We start from the raw sequence: 22994 nt of genomic DNA on the forward strand, positions 1-22994 counted from the left end.
GGTGTTGCTACCGGCGCCAACCTTGTGTGAATGCTCTGAAAATCTAATCATTTGCATATCACAGCATCTTCTTCATGTCGCTTAAATTTCGCGTCTGTAGCAAATCATCTTCGTTTTGTAGCAATTTTAATGGCCAGTAGTGTACTTCTTACCGATGCGGATGTAAGATGTGGAGTGCCCCGGAGCTCTGTTATGGATCCTTTGCTTTTCTTGATATACATTAATGATTTGCCACTAAACATGACAGACGGTTGAAAAAATTTATTTTTGCAGATAACGTAAACGTTACTGTAAAACAGTGGAATTGAATGTAACTTATCTAACTAACAGGTTAGCGATAACTTCAGCTCGTGCCTTTCAGAGAACAGCTTAACCGCTTACTCCAACAAATCGGACTATGGACAGATTGTTACACAGAATTCTCGTGAAAGCGAAATTTTACTGTCCCGAGATGGTCAGTTGCTCAAGTCGATCAATTTAAATCCTTGAGGCTGAGGATAACTGAAATTTTTTTTTCAAATTACCACGTTCGACTTCTCCTGCAGAATCTGGACTGTGCTGTCTACACCGCAGTAATAATCTCACCTGTCTATTAAACTGAAACACGGAGGCCTGTTTACTGCGCTTTCTTCCACTCTGTTATCTATTATGCTACCATACCTCGGGGCAGTTCTGTGCTCTCACAAGGAATATTCCTAGTCCACATACCGGCGGCCAGGCAGATCTACGGTGTCAGTACGTGTAGGCTGTGCCGGAATTCAGAATCTGCCATTCCTGTCATATATTCCATCACAGGATTTGTCGTTAACAACACTGACACACTGACTTGAAAGTGCAACATTTGTCCAGTGAACATTAGACAGAAAAACGATATTCACTGAGATAACAGTTCCTTCAGCGTTATGCAGAAAAGTTTGCACTATTCAACAGGTTCAATTTCCAACAGCATTCCACCAGAACTGAAAAAAATTGAGTGATAAACCTTAGCTCTTCAAAACTGAGTTGAAAGATTTCCTTGTGGCAGATTTCTTCTAATCCGCATAGATCCTCGCAATAGTTAACAGGTGTGCTCTACAACGCTGGCACAATTTTTTATGTTTTATTAATTCTCTTGTTTCTTCTGTTTATACGAGTACATTTTCTGATCATCATTCTGTAAAATATGAACTGATTCATCCCATGGCCAAGTGAGTTTTGGCTCGCATGGTCCCACGAAACCTGATAAAGAAACATATAAATATAGGTAGATGGCCTTCGGTGTAAGGCAAAGGCAGTTGAACATCTGAGAGCGCAGGTTGCGTGTGTGCACGGAGCTAGTCCTGATGGAAGAAAACATTTCATGGGCCCTGTAGAAGGGGCTACGGAACACTTTGGTTGATGATCTGGACGTAGTTAGTTAACTGATTTCGAATCCGAATCACCAATGGAGATTTCGCTACTACAATTAAGCGCTGTGCGTCGCTATTACATTTAATCCAAGTTTTCCATACATTTTTTTCATTGTAACAGGCACAAATTTCTTGCTTCTATCATCACTACTTATTTTAAAGTTCCCCTAAACGTTTGCCTCCCTATATGTGAAGGTTAATCTCAGGAATTACAGTAGGGATTTTTGTATTGTTGTCACTGATAGACTGTATCACGAGGAAATTTTTGTGAGTAAAGTTTATTACGGCTATGCAAGAAAGTCGTCAGGCCGAAGGCGAAGCCGCAATGGGTCGCTAGTTCGTTATGAAACTGCGTTTCTGTTTCGACAGTTCTGACAGTGGTGTCGACTGCATTAGAAACGCTACAAAATAGGTCACCAGATAAAATTAAACCGTTAGATGACGATTAGTTTGGCTTTAGGAAAGGCACTAGACAGGCAGTCCCGGGATTGCGCTTGATAATGGAAGCAGAACTGAAGAAAAAATAAGACACATTCACAGAATTTCTCGGCCTGGAAAAAGCGTTCGACGATGTAAAAGTGGGGCGAGTTGTTAGAATTTATGAGAAAATAGGGGTAAAGTATAGAGAAAGAGGGTTAATACACAATATTTACAAGAACCAAGAGGGAACTATCAGACCGGAGGACCAAGAACGCAGTGCTCGGATTAAGAAGGGGGTAAGACAGGGACGCAGCTTTTGGCTGTTATTGCTCAGTGTACACAAAACGACTATTCACGTTGGTGTGTAGAATATATGAGTCTGGCGATATACCATCTGACTTTCGGAAAAGCTTCATCCACACAATTCGGAAGACGGCAAGAGCTGACAAGTGCGAGAATTATCGCACAATCAGCTTAACAGCTTATGCATCGAAGCTGCTTACAAGAATAATATACAGAAGAATGGAAAAGAAAATTGAGAATGCGCTAGGTGACGATCAGTTTGGCTTTAGGAAAAGTAAAGGGACGAGAGAGGCAATTCTGACGTTACGGCTAATAATGGAAGCAAGGCTAAAGAAAAATCAAGACACTTTCATAGGATTTGTTGACCTGGAAAAAGCGTTCGACAATATAAAATGGTGCAAGCTGTTCGAGATTCTGAAAAAAGTAGGGGTAAGCTATAGGGAGAGACGGGTCATATACAACAACCAAGAGGGAATAATAAGAGTGGACGATCAAGAACGAAGTGCTCATATTAAGAAGGGTGTAAGACAAGGCTGTAGCCTTTCGCCTCTACTCTTCAATCTGTACATCGAGGAAGCAATGATGGAAATAAAAGAAAGGTTCAGGGGTGTAATTAAAATACAAGGTGAAAGGATATCAATGATACGATTCGCTGACAACATTGCTATCCTGAATGAAAGTGAAGAATAATTAAATGATCTGCTGAACGGAATGAACAGTCCAATGAGTACACAGTATGGTTTGAGAGCAAATCGGAGAAAGACTAAGGTAATGAGAAGTAGTAGAAATGAGAACAGCGAGAAACTTAACATCAGGATTGATGGTCACGAAGTCAATGAAGTTAAGGAATTCTGCTACCTAGGCAGTAAAATAACCAATGACGGACGGAGCAAGGAGGACATCAAAAGCAGACTTGCTATGGCAAAAAAGGCATTTCTGGCCAAGAGAAGTCTACTAATATCAAATACCGGCCTTAATTTGAGGAAGAAATTTCTGAGGATGTACGTCTGGAGTACAGCATTGTATGGTAGTGAATCATAGACTGTGGGAAAACCGGAACAGAAGAGAATCGAAGCATTTGAGATGTGGTGATATAGACGAATGTTGAAAATTAGGTGGACTGATAAGGTAAGGAATGAGAAGGTTCTACGCAGAATCGGAGAGGAAAGGAATATGTGGAAAACACTGATAAGGAGAAGGGACAGGATGATAGGGCATAGACATGAGGGAATGACTTCCATGGTACTAGAGGGAGCTGTAGAGGGCAAAAACTGTAGAGATTGGAATACGTCAAGCAAATAATTGAGGACGTAGGTTGCAAGTGCTACTCTGAGATGAAGAGGTTAGCACAGGAAAGGAATTTGTGGCGGGCCGCATCAAACCAGTCAGTAGACTGATGGCCAAAAAAAAAAAAAAAAAACACATCGAAGAAGCAAGGGTGGAAATAAAAGGAAGTTTCAAGAGCGAGATTAAAATTCAGAGTGAGAGGATATCAGTAATAAGATTCACATGTGACATTGTTATGATCAGTGTAGCTGAAGCAGAATTACAAGGTCAGTGGAACGGAATGTACAGTCTAATGCGGACAGAGTATATTAAGAGTAAATCGAAGAAAGACGAAAGGAATGGGAAGCAGCAGAAATGAGAATAGCGAGAACCTTAACATCAAAATTGGTGATCACAAAGTAGAGGAAGTTAAGCAATTATTCTAGCTTGGAAGCAAAACAACCCATGACGGAAGAAGCAAGGACGACATTGTAAACAGAATTGCACAGTCAAAGAGGATACTCCAGGCCAAAAGATGTCAGCTAGTATGAAACATAAGTCTTCATTTAAGGAAGAAATTTGAGTAAATGTACGTTAGGAGCGCAGCATTGTACAGTAGGACTATAGGAAAACGAGACCAGAAGAGAATCGACGTGACTGGGGTGTGGTACTACAGAAGAATGTTGAAATTTAAGAGGTCTGGCAAGGTTCTCCTCACAATCAGCGAAGGTACGAACGTATGAAAAACACTGACAAGAGGAAGGTTCAAATGGCTCTGAGCACTATGCGACATAACTTCTGAGGTCATCAGTCGCCTAGAACTTAGAACTAATTAAACCTAACTAACCTAAGGACATCACACACATCCATGACCGAGGCAGGATTCGAACCTGCGACCGTAGCGGTCGCTCGGTTCCAGACTGTAGCGCCTAGAACCGCACGGCCACTCCCGCCGGCCAAGAGGAAGGGACAGGATTATAAGATATGTGATAAGACATCAGGGGATAACCTTCATGGTACTAGAGGGAGCACTGCCCGATAAAAACTACAGCAGAAGACAGAGACTGGAATACATCCAGCAAGTAATTGAGGATGTAGGGCACAAGTGCGACGGGAGAAGAATTCATTGCGGGTTGGTCAAATCAGTCAGCTGAGTGACTACTCTCAATAAATAAATAAATAAACATAAAATAAAAGCAAAATTATAGATATTCATTAGTCCCTGTCTCTTCCATGACAGTCTGCCTTGCTTTCACAGCCAAGGGGTCTAAAATATTTAACGAAGTTTGTTTTTGAGTAAACAGACGAGCTTATTTGCGCTTACTGAGCAAATCTGCGACTAAACGCCGTGCTCTTCTTCGGATAGTTTCTGTTTCGTCTATCAGTCCTATTTGACAAGGGCCCCAAGCTGACTAGAAACATTCAAGCAACACTCTAATGAAGGTCTTGTAAGCTATTCTACAATATTTGTCAGTTGTTGTAGTCTTCAGCACAAAGACTGGGTTGATGCAACTCTCCATCCTACTCTGTCTTGTGTGAGCCTCTTCATCTCCGAATAACTACTACAACCTACATCTTTCTGAATCTGCTTGTTGTATTCACCTCTTGGGCTCCCTCTACGATTTTTATCAACTACACTTTCCTCAATTACTAAATTGGTCATCCCTTGACACCTCAGAATGTATCATGTCAACCGAGCCCTTCTTTAGGTCAAGTTGTGCCACAAATTCCCTGTCTCCCCAATTCTATTCAGTTCCTCCTCATTAGTTACGTGTTGGATCCACCTAATCTTCAGCGTTCTTCTGTAGCACCAAATTTGGAAAGCTTCTATTCTCTTTCTATTCAAATTACTTATCGTCCGTGGTTCACTTCCATACATGGCTAGACTCAGAGAACTACCTCAGAAAAGACCTCCTGAAACTTAAATTTATGTTCGAGGTTAACAAATTACCCTTCTTCAGAAATGCTTTTCTTCCCACTGCCAGTCTACATTTTTATCCTTTCTACTTCGGCCTTGAGTTATTTTGCTGCCCAAACGGCTAAATTCATCTGCTACTTCAAGTATCTCGTTTCCTAATCCAATTCCCTTAGCATCACCTTATTTAAATCGGCTGCATTCCATCATCCTCGTTATGATTTTGTTAATTTTCATCTTATATCCTCCTTTCGAGAAACTGTCCATTCCGTTCAATTGCTCTTCCATGTCCTTTGCTGTCTCTGACAGAATTACGTCATCGGCAAACCTCAAAGTCTCTATTTCTTCTCCCTGAACTGTAATTCATGCTCCAAATTTTTCTTACTTATACAATGATATTTCAGTCTGTAGCAGAGGGTGCGCTGATATGAAACTTCCTAGCAGATTAAACTGTCCGTTTCGAACCCGAAACCTGTGCTGTTTGTGGAGAAATGCCCCACCGACAGAGATACCCCGGCACGACACACGACTTGGTATCACTGCTCTGCTGCCCTCGGTACCGCAAATGAAAAGATTCCAGATTCGAGTTCCGGTCCTGTACACAGTTTTAATCTACCCACTCCGATGAAGACTGGAAATAAATTCCGCAAGCAACCCCCCCCTCCCCCCCGAAAGCTGTGGCTTACGCATTTCTCAGCAACATGCTTCCTTCCAGGAGTACCAGTTCCGCAAGATATGCTGGAGATCGTCTTTGAATTTTGTGACGTAAGAGAGAGGTACTGTTGGAAGCAGAGCTGTGAGGGAGGTTCCAGAGACGTTTTCAGGTTGTTCACTCGGTAAGAGCATTGCCCACGAAAAGCAGGATCCCAGGTTCCATTTCTGGCCTTTCACAGAGTTTTAATCTTCCCGAAAGTTTCAAATAATCTACAATAGTCTGCCACAAAGCTTCGATACATAAATAGTCGAAATACGATAACACACTCGACAAAACTTACACGATTCACTCACAGATGGCGCACATGGCTTCCCTTTATTAGGTTAACCAGGCAGTATGGAGACAGTAATGGCATCCGACCATAAAGTTAAAACAGAGTAAATTTGCCACGTCGTGAAAAACAGCGGAGCCCGTAGGAGTAATACATCCAGATTAAAATACATGAATATCAAAGTACAAGATGACTCGAGCAAGACAGTGAAGTCAGTAGCAGTCAAAACCGTTTGGCTGGTCCCGGCGGAGGTTCGAGTCCTCCCTCGGGGATGGGTGTGTGTGTTTGACCTTAGGATAATTTAGATTAAGTAGTGTGTAAGCTTAGGGACTGATGACCTTAGCAGTTAAGTCCCATAAGATTTCACACACTTTTTTTTTTAAACCGTTTGTTAGGAATTACATACCAGCAGGTTCTAACAATCGCTGCAACACTAGAGAAGTTAACATCAAGATCAGGATCAAGACGTCGGCTTTAGAACGACGCGAATAGTCGAAGGTCAAATAGCAAGACGGTTAATGGAGGACTATTTTTGTGAGTACAACTGAAGGAGCGGGATCGGGCGTCCGATGCTCTAAGCTACAGGAGTAATGGCTCCTCACAACTCCGGTGGGGATATTGACAGAGCGCCACCCTGACGGTGTTGAGACGTCTACGTGAAAACAGGAAAATCTTGCTGATGACAGGGTGGTAATCTCACGTTGCAAGTAGGAGAACAGTTTCGTGGCAGAGAGACTGCCAGCGGAACCGATAATGTAACACTGGACAGAGCAATCATTAGCACTATGCTAGTAGTAATGAGGTGTACAGCTTGAAAGAATGGTTATGTATAGATTCTGAGTGCCGGAGCACCATTTGATCCGTTAATACTAGATCATATTTTATTTATAAAATACGCGAAGTTACATAATCATGATATTTAGTTTTAAAGAACTAGGTTGTGAGTTCTTAGGATATATAACTGTAGTACATTATACTGCATCGAATGACGATTGTATCAACAAATGCTTTGTTATTTGTGGAGCTGCAGGTTGTGCTATACAACCTGCATTAGATGACGAGACTGCTGGTTTACTTTGTTAGCATCAATAAATAAATAAAGTATTTCGTTAGATTTCTTTAGCAAGAATGAGAGACGCTCAACAAACAACAGTGACAGTCGCTGCAAGAGTCCTTGTGTATAAAGGAGAAGGTTACTGCTGATATCGGAAGAGCGTAGGTTCGAAAAAGGAATGTTCAACGTATTATTTTCTGCCATATATATAGCTCTCTCACTAAATGAAATGTTGAAATGTGTGTGAATTCCTAAGGGACCAAACTGCTGAGGTCATCGGTCCCTAGTCTTACACACTACTTAAACTAACTTATGCTAAGTACGACACATACACTCATGCCCGAGAGAGAATTCGTACCGCCGGCGGGAGCGGCCTAGCACGTCGTGACGTGACGCCTCAAACCGCGGTGCCACTCAGCGCGGCTCTCACGAAATGACCACGAAGAAAATATCAGAGATATTAGATCTCGTACGAAAGTTTATAGACACGCATCATTCGCGAATGGACACAGAAGGGACAAAATGATAGCGTTATCAGAGGTACCCTCCGCCACACATCGGGATGTGGCTTGCGGAGTGCATATGTAGATGTCTGTGCATCGTATTTTCTCCAGTCGAAGATTCACCTGCCCAGCATTTGCCTCTATGAACGTGGAAAACTTTCCAGAACCCACATGCAGGCTGGCCAGTATACCATACCCTAGTCGTCAATCATCCGCAGTATTTAGCCTACCTATCCGTCTCGCAAGCTAGAGCCTTGTGCGTTAATCTGCACGAGCAGGTCCTCTTTTTACTTAGGTCATCTTTTTTTCTTTACTAAGGGTCTCCTTAAAAACATTTTTTGTAAACTATGTAATATTATAGCCAACGGCCTCGCCGTAGTGGTAACACCGGTTCCCATCAGATCAACAAAGTTAAGCGCTGTCGTCTTGTTTAGTGCTTCTGTGGGTAACCGTCCAGGTCTACCGAGTGCTGTTGGCAAGCGGAGTGCGTTCATGCCCTTGTAAGGCCAATTAAGGAGATACTTGACTGAGAAATAGCGGCACCATTCACGAAAACTGAGAAAGACTTGGAGAGCAGTGTGCTGACCACATGCCCCTCCCTATCCGTATCTGGTGATGCTCAAGGTCTGAGGATGACACGGCGGTCGGTCGGTACCGTTGGTCCTTCATGACCTGTTCGGATGGTGTTCGTTTGTTTTTTATATAATTTTTTAAGGCAATACGTTTCATGTGACACTTAAGAATACTCTCATACTCTCATGACAAACAAGTTACTGTAAAACAGGTCGTAATGCAGTCGATAGCCAATTTTCTCTTTGAAATAAACATGTTTGTAACATCGTAGTTGTCAAGCTTGAAAACAGCAGCTCCATTTCCAAACGTTATACCAGTCGCGTATATCACACAACAATGGTAGACCCGTGTTTTCACGTAATGCGGAGAAACAAATGACAGCAGCAGAGTCATACTTTACTATTTCATATAGTGTTTCACAATTTCTGTAACAAGCAGCTAGGGGGTGTAAAGGGGCTTAAGAGTGATTATAAGGGACCCGTGTCTAGAAATGTACCAGTTTGAATGTAAAATAAGTTTGAAGATGGGATCACTTTCAAATCCTTCGTTTCACGGTACGCACACTGTTCAGTCCTAAAGCATCGACTGCACACACACCTCCAATGGAAAGAGCAGTCAGCACCACACCCTCAGGAGCACAAAGAGTTCAGCGTCCCCTGTCAACGCTGACTTAACCAGTCACACATCCCTAGTCGGGCCCCAGTTCGGTCGCAGACTTCGAGAGCATCGGTACTGAGTTATAGGGAGACAATACGTAGCCTCCGTTCTGAGAATTGTAATAAAGAAAAGTAACGGCATGTAGGAAGCACAAGAAGCATCTCAAGCTGCCGCATAACATGAAGTTAAGTTACGTTTCTTTTCTTTTTAGAAATACATTGTTCTATTAATTTGAATGTGTAAGGACAGACAGTGGCGGATACTTAAGAGGGGCGCGCGGAGTGCGATTCTCCCCCCCCCCCCCCACAACCACCTTTGCGGGGCCGCCTTCATTGCCACCCGCACCTCCCCTGCCAGTCAGCCCACACGCTATTCGTTCGTTTCTTTCGTCAGTCGACTCGACTGAATTGAATTATGGAGTCTTAGTTTCCTATGCAACACGCGCATCCGCGTCATCGTATTTTATACGTTTCCGTTTGGTACATAAATAGCTAACACACACCTACGAGAAAAGTCATGGCTATTCTGGTGATCTCGATACGTTATTCTGTCTGGTATTTGTTCGAGAAAATTCGCGAATATTCTGCTGTTTTCTTGTACAGAGAACCTTCGATACATATCTTTATAAATACGGACTATTCACCTAATAGGAATCTAGTTTACATTCAGAAGCAGAAATATTAAGACTGAAGAATGAGTCAGTAAAGAGCCCTAGTTTTAGCAAATGCAACTGCGAAGATTAGTCACTAGTGAGAGTGATCAGTTGATTGCGAAGTGTGAATAATAGTAATTCACAGTAATTTTTCAGTAAAAATATTGTTACGAGACTCGTAACGATATTTTTACAAATAACGTAAAAGTAGTTCCCCGTACCTTACTCGTAATACGAGTTAGTTATGGGAAACTATTGCTGCATATATCTCCGGTAATAGTGACTTTCGAAAAGATTCTTAAAAATGCATCGTTACTATGTAGACCTATTATCAAATGCTCTAGAGAGGAACGGAATCTACAATAGAAGTTCCACACACATAAATTGCCGGATTACGTCATCATTTGATACAGCCCTTATATTATACGTCGTAAGGTACATCACTCTTTGTTAATCATAAGAGACTAATGGGAGAGACTCTTCAGTACAAGCAAACGAGTATAAATGCCCTACTGATTCTGTTATGCAAGCGTTGTCTGCTTGTCCTAGATCTGACTATCATACTTAGCACACGCTGTGCAAAATATTTGCTTGTCTACCTGCATCTATTGCTACAGTAGAAAGAAGTTTTCATCATTGCGGCGTACAAAGCCATGGCTGAGGTCGACAATGAAGGAGGATGTACTTAACAGTTGCATACCAATGCTGTATGTTGCACTGGCCAATGCCAATGGGAGGGGTCAGCGACTGACCCCACAACCATCACACATTCTCTATATAGGATAAATCACATTACTTATGTATTTCCATAATTTTGGCAGATTAGAAGATTAAAATGTTGATTAATATTACTGGGAAAGGGTTTCTGGGACATTTTTAGCAAAAAATAAATAGTTTTCTTACATTTATTTGTATTAATTTCACTATTACAAGGATTACTCAGATTCACATTCAGAACACTTTACAATACGTGCAGAGCAGATATACTTCCAGAAAGAAGTGCAAGATTTCATGTACTTACGGTCTTTGCTTCTGGCGCACAAGTAACAGCGTCCTTTCTTTGGCAGATTATGCACAGCTGCACGTGTTACGTTCCGTCGCGGCTCCGTTAAGTTGTTTCCTCTGCTCACAGCATGATTACACTCATACCCAAAAGTTGATAACGCTGTAGTGTATTTTGAGTGCAGGCCTACAGCATTTTGAGCGCGTCTTTTCATGTTGAGGTCACGAAGTTCACGAGCAAGATCTTTCAGGCACTTCTTTCTTCCAAAACTCTTTGTCAGGTAATTCTTCGTCCATTCCTTGTGTGTATCTTGAAATACAACATATGAATTGTATGCTGCAATATCAATCAAGTTGAAAAATACCGCCATTGTCCATCGACTCGTTGCTCGACGGCAGCTGTACGTTCTTACATACTTATCGAATGTATACACTCCTGACTTTGTACAATTTTAGAATAGGGTGGTGTCTGGCTTCTCTTCCGTCACATTCATATCATGATGTTGGGATGACAATACTGTGATAACCTTTCCTATCTTAGGCACGTAACTGACTAAAGTGCATCATCACTAAAGGCAAATCGGATTGTTCCCGGTGTAGCTTTTTTTAGAGAAATAGGACGGAGTTCTGTAGGAACATGTCGTTTGTCACTTCGATTAGTACCAACTGTAGTTATTTTCTCTTCCAAAAGATCAGATGCGAGTGGAACGGTAGTCCATGGTAACATTTCTTCCAGATTGTTTCAAGTTAGACATTTCATTCAATCTTCTAACTATTTCAGGGCCACTGTTATGGTTCTTCTCATTAGCGTGCTTTCCAGCATAGGGATCCGCAGCGAAGCAGTATTTCATATCTGAATCACATAACAGGTTCACCTCTATTCTACATTTTCCTGGTTTTGTTGGAATATATAGAATGAATGGGCATTGCCCATGGAAGGTCACAAGTTCTTCGTCCACTGTGACTGACTCACTAGGATTATAAAACTCAAGAAATTTACTATCATGTTCCATATATCCCTAATAGGAGCAAATTTGTCGGTCTATCTTCTAGCTGCTCGAGTTAGAGCATCATCAAAACGCAAGCACTTCAGTAAGAGCCTCAGTCTATGCTCCGAAAATGAAGCTCGGTACATCGGAAACTTTTCTTTACTAAATATATCACGTAAACTGTCCTTGTTCTGTCTATGGACTCCACAGTTCAATAGAATTCCAATTGCTGACACAATTTCTCCCGTTTCAAATGCTTTCAAATTGCTTATGAAAATATCTTCAGATGATTCCCAAGATTTCCAAGCTTTTGATTGGTACACATCAAAATGTTATCCAGGATGTTATCATCGAAGTACATGAGAAAAGCTTTACCCGGTGTATCAGGTTTTATCCCTTTCGGGGTTCTCATTACGTTAGCAACAGACCTCCTCCTTTCATTTATGTAAGGGCTTCTCTTCCATGTCATACTTAACGGGGCCACCGTGTCTTCTTCAAGTTGATCAATTTGTGCTTTCGGCCTGGGTCGTCTTCTTGTTGGTTGAACATCTATAAAAATATGAAAACAGAACCGAACACTAGCAAACTAAGCACGCTACCGAGACACACATCCTAACATACTCTAAAATATCTGCAAAAAGTAATAAAAATCAATACTTACCCTGCTCAGTTTCATCCAACTCGCTGCTGTCAGAAACTACTTGATGTGGAATTTCCATGACTACATCTTCAGTTTCACTGCTTGAGCTTTCGGATAGCTCACCACTAAATTCATAGTCTGAACTTTCAAGCAAATTTCTAATTTCGTCATTTGTCAATTTCATCTTCTTGTACATTCTGTCAAATGCCACAAAGATATTACCTTCCACTCACCACACTGTTTACCGATTGACTGCGAGTGGTGATTGTTGACCAGCTACATATAACAATAGCTATAACAACAATGAGTGTAAACCAAAAGTTGTTCTTATTGTCGATTGTAGCAATTATAATTACGAAAATGTCATGTATTTATTAAATAAACTACTGAACGCGACAGGAGTTTTAGCCTAAAAACTTCGTTGGGGTCAGTTACTGAACCCTCCCCCCCTCTCATTGGTATGCAACCGTTAATGGCTTACCTCTGTTGAACACACTCTGTGCTGATTGTCCTATTGACGATGTAATTAACCAATTTTCCAGGAAGAATAGGCCCATAGAATTCATCATTTAAGGGAGAGAACCACAATTGTAACATTTTTATATCATAAGAACACATTTTCTTGTATATGTCTATTATCAGTTTAAATAAAACTTTCTTAAACCTTACATGCCTTAAACCTCACATGGGACTTGATTATCTTTTATTGCGGTAAAAGTAAAAGTAGCTCAAGATATCTTTAACGCCACCTCCTTGAGATTTTTCTGTATCCGCCACTGTGTACAAATCATTTTGGATTCCTGCCACCGGCCATCGCAACTTCTCTCCTTCCGCGTTTGTGTCGGTGCTGACTACCACAGTAGCCGACACAGCCCACACAGCAGAGACCTTGATCTCTGAGCTGTGTGCTTTACAGAAGGCCATAGCATGGGATATGATTTGAGTAACCGTCGTTTGGTTCTCTTCTGCTGGCTGAAGGACAACCTCTTCAAAGTCGGGAATGCGGTGCGTCTGTGCACCGCCACACTCAACCATGCTAGGCACACCAGTTATTGTGTGTACCTTATCTAGTCTCCCCACCTTTAACCAGTACCTTGCAACTCTGTATTTGATCTATTGGGCATATTCCGAGCACTACACACAGCGCATTCGCTGAGGTGGTGCCGAAGTCTCCAGATAGCCTAAGTAGGACACTTCTCTGCCCTCGTCTGACCGATGCTTTGTTGATGACCACATTCAGTCTATGTGCCCACGTGCTAGCTGCGAAGCTGAGTACTGATTCGAAGAGCGCATAGTGGTATGTCCGTATGACTGGTAGAGGTAGTCTGTACTGTTTTGAATTTAGCCTCACCAGTTTGTGTAGCATTTTTTTTTTTTTTTGCTTTGTCTGTTGTTAGCCCTATGTGTTCGTGGAAATTCAATTTTTCATCTATGTGTACCCCAAGATAGCGCGTAACGTGTGCTCGTTTGATGTTTGTGTCTCCAATTGTAACCGAAGGATTCCTTTGGAGTCATCCTTTCAGTAAAGTGTATGTGGTTTTGATTTCGGCTATCCTGAGTTTGTTGTTGTGACACCATAGTGTAATTGTTTGGAGTATTCCACTGGCTTTCTCTTCTAACTGGACTCTATTGTTTGCAGTGACTACAACTAATAGGTCATCTGCGTAGGCCACAATTCCGTCTGACCTGTCATCTCCAGCCAGAAGTTGTAGGAGGGGTTCGATTGTTATGTCCCAAAAGATGGGGCCGAAGGTCGACCTTTGAGGACAGCCTTTGGTAATTCTTTTAATTACTTTCCGGCTGTCCATCTGCCGTTCGACTACTCGGTCTTTACAGTAGTCTAGAAAACTGTTATACAGTGGCTGCGGTACCTCCAGATGCCTTAACCTCTGAAACAGTGCTGGCCACCAGAGATTATCGAATGCTCCGGCAATGTCAATCATTATTGCCATGGCATATTTCTGTTTAGTAGTATTAACTATGTGTAGGGCCTGGTTGATGGCATCATCTATTGATCTGCCAGTTCTGAAGTCGAATCGGTGTTGGCTAATACCCCTGAGAGCTCTGTGTGTTTGCAGGCACTTACACAGTAGCTTCTCCTGAATCTTTGCTAGGGAGTTTATTAGGCTGCTGCCATGTTCGGGGAAGGACTCGAACATCCGGCGGGAGGGGCTGCCATGGCACCTCTAACCCTGCGGCCACTCCGCGCGGCCGAAGTTGTCGAAGATGAGTGACTGCAGGATGAGATAAGGTGACATAGACAAAATTTCTACTTGGTGTGATGAATGGCAGCTGACTCTAAATGTAGAAAAATGGAAGGTATGCGGATGAGTAGGGAAAACAAACTCTTAATATTCGAATACAGCATTAGTAGTGTCTTTGTTCACACAGCCACGTCTTTTAAACATCTATGCGCAACTTTGCAAAACGATATGAAATGGAGCCAGCATGTGAGGGCGCTACGGCAACGTATTCTACATCTACATCTACATTTATACTCCGCAGGCCACCCAACGGTGTGTGGCGGAGGGCACTTTACGTTCCACTGTCATTACCTCCCTTTCCTGTTCCAGTCGCGTATGGTTCGCGGGAAGAACGACTGCCGGAAAGCCTCCGGGCGCGCTCGAATCTCTCTAATTATACATTCGTGATCTCCTCGGGAGGTATAAGTAGCGGGAAGCAATATATTCGATACCTCATCCAGAAACGCACCCTCTCGAAACCTAGACAGCAAGTTACACCGCGATGCAGAGCGCCTCTCTTGCAGAGTCTGCCACTTGAGTTTGCTAAACATCTCCGTAACGCTATCACGCTCACCAAATAATCCTGTGACGAAACGCGCCGCTCTTCTTTGGATCTTCTCAATCTCCTCTGTCAACCTGCCTGGTACGCATTCCACAGTCATGAGTGATACTCAAGTATAGGTCGAATGAGTGTTTTGTAAGCCACCTCCTTTGTTGATGGACTACATTTTCTAAGGACTCTCCCAATGAATCTCAACCTGGTACCCGCCTTTCTAACAATTAATTTTATATGATCATTCCACTTCAAATCGTTCCGCACGCATACTCCCAGATATTTTACAGAAGTAACTGCTACCAGTGTTTATTCCGCTATCATATAATCATACAATAAAGGATCCTTCTTTCTATGTATTCGCAATACATTACATTTGTCTATGTTAAGGGTCAGTTGCCACTCCCTGCGCCAAGTGCCTATCCGCTGCAGATCTTCCTGCATTTCGGTACAATTTTCTAATGCTGGAACTTCTCTGTATACTACAGCATCACCCGCGAAAAGCCGTATGGAACTTCCGACACTATCTACTAGGTCATTTATATACATTGTGAAAAGCAATGGTCCCATAACACTCCCCTGTGGCACGCCAGAGATTACTTTAACGTCTGTAGACGTCTCCTCATTGAGAACGACAGGCTGTGTTCTGTTTGCTAAAAACTCTTCAATCCAGCCACACAGCTGGTCTGATATTCCGTAGGCTCTTACTTTGTTTATCAGGCAGCAGTGCGGAACTGTATCTTGAGTATTCAAAAATGGCTCTGAGCACTATGGGACTTAACATCTATGGTCATCAGTCCCCTAGAACTTAGAACTACTTAAACCTAACTAACCTAAGGACATCACACAACACCCAGCCATCACGAGGCAGAGAAAATCCCTGACCCCGCCGGGAATCGCACCCGGGAACCCGGGCGTGGGAAGCGAGAACGCTACCACACGACCACGAGATGCGGGCGATATCTTGAGTATTGTTCGAGTGTTTAGGATTCGCGCCAGGTCGAATTAAATGAAGACATCGAAGCAATTAATAGGCGAGCTGCTAGACTTGTTACCGGTAGCTTTGGTCAAGAAGCACCTATTGCGCAGATGGTTCGGGAACTCAGATAGGAATCACTGGAGGGAACGCAACGATTTTTTTTTTCTTTCAGGTTATTGAGAAAATTTAGAAATCCGGGAGCTGATTGCAGAACGTTCCTACTGCCCCAACATACATTTCACTTAAGATATGAAGATAAGATACTAGAAATTAGGGCTCATACGAAGGCTGTCGTTTTTCCTTCGCTCTCTCTACGAGTGGAACAGGAAACGTACAGGGTACTCTCCGCCGCGCACCGGACGGTGGCTCGCGGATGCTGAGAGCTGTGCCCTGTCGGTTCCTCGCCGATGTGGGAGCTTCGTTCTCGTGCACTGACGCAGTCAGCGTCTGGAAGCCGGTGTGGAGGCGGTGGAGAGGCGGCGTTGTGTGCGCAGGAGCGCCCGGTGGGCGTTTCCCGGCCCGGTGGGCGTGTGGTCTCCCCGCCAGACCACGCCCCCGCCGCACTTGTTGCCCGCGGTCCTGCCCGTCTAGACCCAGCCCTGCGCGGCTCGGCATATCCTCCTATTTCACTTTCTCTATTTGCACACTTACCGTCCTCTTCCCCCTTTCCGTCGCGTCGTTTTACTTTCAAATGGAAACGCTTTCCCATAAATCGCGTGCGCCGTCGGATGTTCTCATCTGCCGCCGCCGTCCGCTGCGCAGTATTGGAGTGCAAATGTGGGTCGTATTTCACGAAGAAAAGCGAAACATTTCGTGCCGCAGGAAACGGAACCGTTTAGCCGGGCAGGTCTCTTTCTCGGGAGCGCCAGCCGAGTACGCAGCGTAAACCTGCAGCCAGCTCCGGAGCCCTTACATGGCCGGTCAGTAGCGAGGGATTTTTGTTCATCCGCTTACGAGAATATTTGTTGGAGTACCTTGAATTTTGTGCTAACTCCTTGAAGAATTCAACATAACGATTCGGTTATCTCTAGAAAACGTATCTCTCATTGACTTTCTACATCTTTATATTATTACAGATCAGGTGATTTTCTTATTGCTAACTACTATATAACAAGACTGAAGACACTGTGTAGTTTGTAAAATACAGCTGTAATTCACAGCATCTGTGGCAGCACCACAAAAAGACGTGCAGCAGAGGGCAGCGCAACTATTTACTAGAAAATGGCAACATATGGCGTAAGTGTCTGTCCTTGTTCCCCAACATCCTCTATACCCTGCTGTATCTCTGGGGGATGGCCAACTGGACCGGTCGGCTGATCTTCGTTCAATCCTGCTGCCGTAGAATTACGCACCTGATTTTGTTGTCTCTGTCGTGTCATACCCCTTCCACCGCGGTGGTCTTCCAAAAGTGTCGCGCCTGTCGTCCTCCAGGAGTAGAACAACTTGTCCAATACTAGATATCCTTTCAACTCGAGATTGAGTATACCAACAAAAGATACTCTTTTTCTAATTTACCCCAAGTTCCTCGTTGACTTTTGTCTCAGCCGGAATTGCTTGGCAAGATCGTTCCTATTTGCTGGTTATGGCCCACATGGAATAGTTAACAGGTTGCCTCCATTTAGGAAGTAGGCATTAGTCGTCGGATTCGTAGTGACTTCACTCACGTCCATAAATTACTTTCATCAATGGTGATAGATGACTGTCAACTTCATAACCAAGATGGAAACCATACAAACATCACAAGGCCACCAGAATCATTACAGTTCTATAAGTACAGACGTCGTCGAAAGATGCAGGTAGTGTTACTGAAGTACAACCAGTCATTCATTTGAGTCACAACTGGGAGATGATATACGTGATCAAGACCGGTTTCGGCTGTTAATGTCTATCTGCAGATCTAGACTGGTTGGTTAGAGAGTATCAGGTCATATTTATCACCCTACATGGCTAAGTTGACTTTAAAAGACTTCGTTTCGATGTGTGTGACATTACCGTGCTACTAGTCACTATGTCAAATGTCTCGACCTGACTGAAAGAAGGTACGTCAGAAGTGAACGCTCCAGGTATGTTCACTAATTCGTACTAGACAAAGATGGGAATAGAAATGACCCGTCTGCGCATTGAGTGAATTAACTTGTCATTCGTAATAATTTATTTATTTAAAATAAGAGGACCGAGGGGATATGATTATTTTTATTGGTGTTGTGACCAGGACGTATGAAAAAGTGGTTGTTAGCGCTCACTCATTAATATCAATAAATTTGTAGAAAAAATTGTGAAATTTAAATAATCAAAACCATGTAATAAAAATATTCTTGAAAATGTTAATTTCACATCAGTTTGTTCACTAATTACTCACTTCTGTTACTGACTCTACTAATTAGACGGAACGGAACTCTACTCGTCACACACTATCAGCGGTTTCGACAACAGTGACTCGCTTCAAGAGATTCTACAAATAGAGGAAAAAGAAGATATTTTCGAAACCGTGTCATTTACGTTGTATGACATAGTTCTGAAATATACAGTGCTTTCCACCTATTCCGATCACTATTCCGAAATCAGCGGATCATATATGACGCGTAGACTTCCGTCTAATTAGTACAGCCGATGAAGGAACAATGTTTTCAATTAATATGCTTTGTACAGGATGCGTACCTGAATTGGAAAAAAGTATTCAAAGATATACAAAAAGCTACAAAATGAAGAATTTCATAATGTAGCTTTTTCAGTCAGCCTGAAGAACATACGAATTATGCCGTCGATGGGAGCTGGGAAGTGCGATCTATGCATGATTTGCACCACCCACAACGTGAGGCAATTTACGTACGAAAACGTTGTTGCCCTCTCACGAGCACAGTGGGTGCTCGCTTCCAAATTGTGTGGAGAACAGTTATCCGTACTACTCGGGAGTCGCACATTGATGGGCGCAACCACTGGAATACAGAACCGTGCATCATAAGGCTTTGCCCATTCCGGAGCAAATCAAGAGGATGTCAGCCCTCGAAATTGGCAGTTGGCTTCACCAGACGCTCTTTCTAGTCAGGCACTCTTATCCTCAGTGATGCATGGCCACGATTTCCAAAGCAAGGTGAACGTCGGATAGTGATGTTGTTGTAGTCCGCCGTTTGAAGGCTCGTTTGATGCACCTCATCATGCTAGTCTGTCCTGCGAAAGTCTCTCCGTTTCTACATAACTACTTCATCCTACATCCATCAGAAACTGCTTACTATTTTGGATTTTGACCTAGTCTACATTTTTACAGCCTTTCCACTGGACCCACTTCCTTGAATTACCAAGTCGACTCCTCTTTGGTGCTTCAGGGTGTACCCTTCAACCAATCCCTTCTTTTAGCCAAGTTGAGCGTTGAAGCTTTTTGTTCCTTCTCAAGATTTGATTCAGTACCTCTTCATTGGTTACAGCATCTTCCCATCCCATCTACAGCATTCAACGCCACATTTCAAAAGCTTGCATACTCTTCCTGTTTGTACCGTTTGTAGATCATATTTCCCTTCAATACAAGGCTGCTCTCCAGAAAATGCTTTCAGAAAAGACTCGTAACAGTTAAATTTATACGAAATGTTTATTTCTCTTTTGCGGGAGATAGTTTCTTGCTATTGCCAGCCACATTTTAAGCCTTCTTTACTTCTATCATCATCAGTTATTTCACTGGCCAAATAGCAAATCACATCTAGAGCCTCAATTTCTAATCTAATTCGCTCAGCAACAATTGATTTAATTCGTCTACACTTCATCACCTTTGTTTTACTTGCGTTAGTATTCAGTTTATAAGCTGATTTCAGAACAATATCCTTCCCATTCAGCTGGTCTCTCAAGTTCTTTGCCATCTGGGCAAGTATTAGAAAGTCATTAGCAAACCTTAATATTCTTGATTTTGTTCCTTGAACTTTATTTCAATTTTATAATCTCTCCCTGGTTTCCTTTAGTGCTTCCTCAATGCACAGTATGTGGGAGATAAGCTAAAATCCATTATCGGTTACTATCTCTCTTTCATCTCCTGCCACTCCAATGACTGCATGTGGTTTCTATACAAGTTGTAAATACTATATCCTTCCAAGTATTTCATCCCCTATAGTTTCGAATTCCGAGTAGTGTGTTTCAGTCAACACTGACAAACACTTTTTCTGCATCTGCAAATGCTATAAGGTCTTCAATCTGCTAGGTGAAATAGGCTAATGTTACCTCAGTTATTCAGCATTTCCCCAGAACCCAAACTGGTTGTCTCCAAGTTGACTTCTACTAGTCATTCCATTATTGTATAGATAACAATAATACTATTTTGCAACCACGGTGCATTAAACTGCTAGCGATAATGTTCACGCCTGTCAGCACCTTCCTTCTTTGGTACTGACTTTATAATATCCTTCTTTCAGTCCGAGGGAATTTCGCTTGTCTCGTATATCCTGCATACCAGGTTGGTTTTATCACGGTTAGTTCTCACATGGATATCAACAGTTCTGAAGGAATGTCGAGTACTCCTGGTGCCTTGTGACAGTTTATGTCTTTCATTGCTCTGTCAAAGTCTCCTCGCTGTACTTCTACGTCATAATGAATTGTGTAAACGACCCGGTCGACTTATATTACCTTTTTATAGATTGCACTTCATTTAGGAGAGCGGAATGTTTATTTTGTGACCGCGACCTATACCACCTACGTGAAACTTCAGTACAGGCAACTCCTTTATCGTTGCTCGATCGTTCACACAAATACTGAAATGATCCACTACAGCATGAAACTTGATGCAGTGGGAATAGGCGCTATTATAACGATTAAGGTAACATAGTTCTGATGAAATCAGCTCTATCTTCAGATTTGTTTGCTTCTCAAGACTGCTCTGTGCAAACTATTATCGCACATAAATCTGATTCACAGTCAAACCAGACAAGAGTACTGATCGGATTTCTCGTGAGCGTTATCATGCTACTACTGGGTCAGTTAATGCTTTGCGGCAAATATGTGCACGTGTAAGTTTCTAACACATACGATCGTGATGAAGTCCCACGCTCCTTGACAGAGCGTAGGGGAACGATGCTGGAGACCCACACCGCTGTACTAGGCAAGGTCATAGCGGAGGTGGTTTGCCATTGCCTTCCCCAAACCGTAATGGGGATGAATAATGATGATAAAGACGACACAACACCCAGTCATCTCGAGGCAAGTGAAAATCCCTGGCCCCTTTGGGAATCCACCCCGGGACCCCGTGCTCGGGAAGCGAGAACGCTACCGCGAGACCACAAGCTACGGACTATAGCACATACGAATAGGCATAAATTCTTCACTGAACCGTTCTTTGCTCTATTACGCGACGCACTCCAATATACATCGCCAAACATTAAGCTGAGTGAAACCTTCTGACTTCAAGTCACACTCCGACCTCCGACGAGGGAGGCAGGCTTCTGTTATTCTTCATCGGGCGAATCCTAACACTCCCTCTTCTCGCTGCAACCACCAGCGGTCGCCAGCCAAAGAAACAAATTCGACTATAACTGTGGTCTATCGCACTGCGAATGTAGCTCCGAGAGGTGAAGTTGTCACTGCAATTCGTGAGTAATTAATTAACTGCATCATTTTTAAATGTTTACTCAGTAGCATATGAACTGTCTGTTGTTGTTTATGATCCTGCAAATGTCATTTTTTTTATCAACGGTTTATTTTTGTATCATTTAGTGTGACTGCAAAGGGAAATGTAAGCGAAAGAATCTGTGAAATGCGGTATATGGTCTTTAGCTCTGAATCTCATATCTTTCTGCTGAAACGCGCCCCCATCCGTCTCTATGCTGAAGCGATAGTTTCTGGAGCCTGCTAATAATGCGCACTGTTTTAAATGCATCACGGCGTCGAACAGTGGTTGAATGCATCGCTCCTTTCATGGTGATATCACTAAAGATTTTCGTTCTACATCTACATCCATACTCCGCAAGCCAGCTGACGGTGTGTGGCGGAGGGTACCTTGAGTACCTCTATCGGTTCTCCCTTCCATTCCAGTCTCGTATTGTTCGTGGAAAGAAAGATTGTCGGTAAGCCTCTGTGCGGGCTCTAATCTCTCTGATTTTATCCTCCTGGTCTCTTCGCGAGATATACGTAGGAGGGAGCAATATACTGCTTGACTCCTCGGTGAAGGTATGTTCTCGAAACTTCAACAAAAGCCCGCACCGAGCTACTGAGCGTCTCTCTTGCCGAGTCTTCTGCTGGAGTTTATCTATCATCTCCGTAACGCTTTCACGAGTACTAAATGATCCTGTAACGAAGCGCGCTGCTCTCCGTTGGATCTTCTCTATCTCTTCTATCAACCCTATCTGGTACGGATCCCACACCGGTGAGCATTATTCAAGCAGTGGGCGAACAGGTGTACTGTAACCTACTTCCTTTGTTTTCGGACTGCATTTCCTTAGGATTCTTCCAATGAATCTCAGTCTGGCATCTGCTTTACCGAAGATTAATTTCATATGGTCATTCCATTTTAAATCACTCCTAATGCCTACTCCCAGATAATTTATGGAATTAACTGCATCCAGTTGCTGACCTGCTATATTGTAGCTAAATCATAAAGGATCTCTCTTTCTATGTATTCGCAGCACATTACACTTGTCTACATTGAGATTCAATTGCCATTCTCTGCACATGCGTCAATTCGTTGCAGATCCTCCTGCATTTCAGTACAATTCTCCATTGTTACAACCTCTCGATATACTACAGCATCATCCGCAAAAAGCTTCAGTGAACTTCCGATGCTATCCACAAGGTCATTTATATATATCGTGAACAGCAACGGTCCTATTACATCCCCTGCGGCACACCTGAAATCACTCTTACTTCGGAAGACTACTCTCCATTGAGATTGACATGCTGC

The sequence above is a fragment of the Schistocerca piceifrons genome, chromosome 8, assembly GCF_021461385.2.
Source record: "Schistocerca piceifrons isolate TAMUIC-IGC-003096 chromosome 8, iqSchPice1.1, whole genome shotgun sequence".
Taxonomy (NCBI): Eukaryota; Metazoa; Arthropoda; class Insecta; order Orthoptera; family Acrididae; genus Schistocerca; species Schistocerca piceifrons.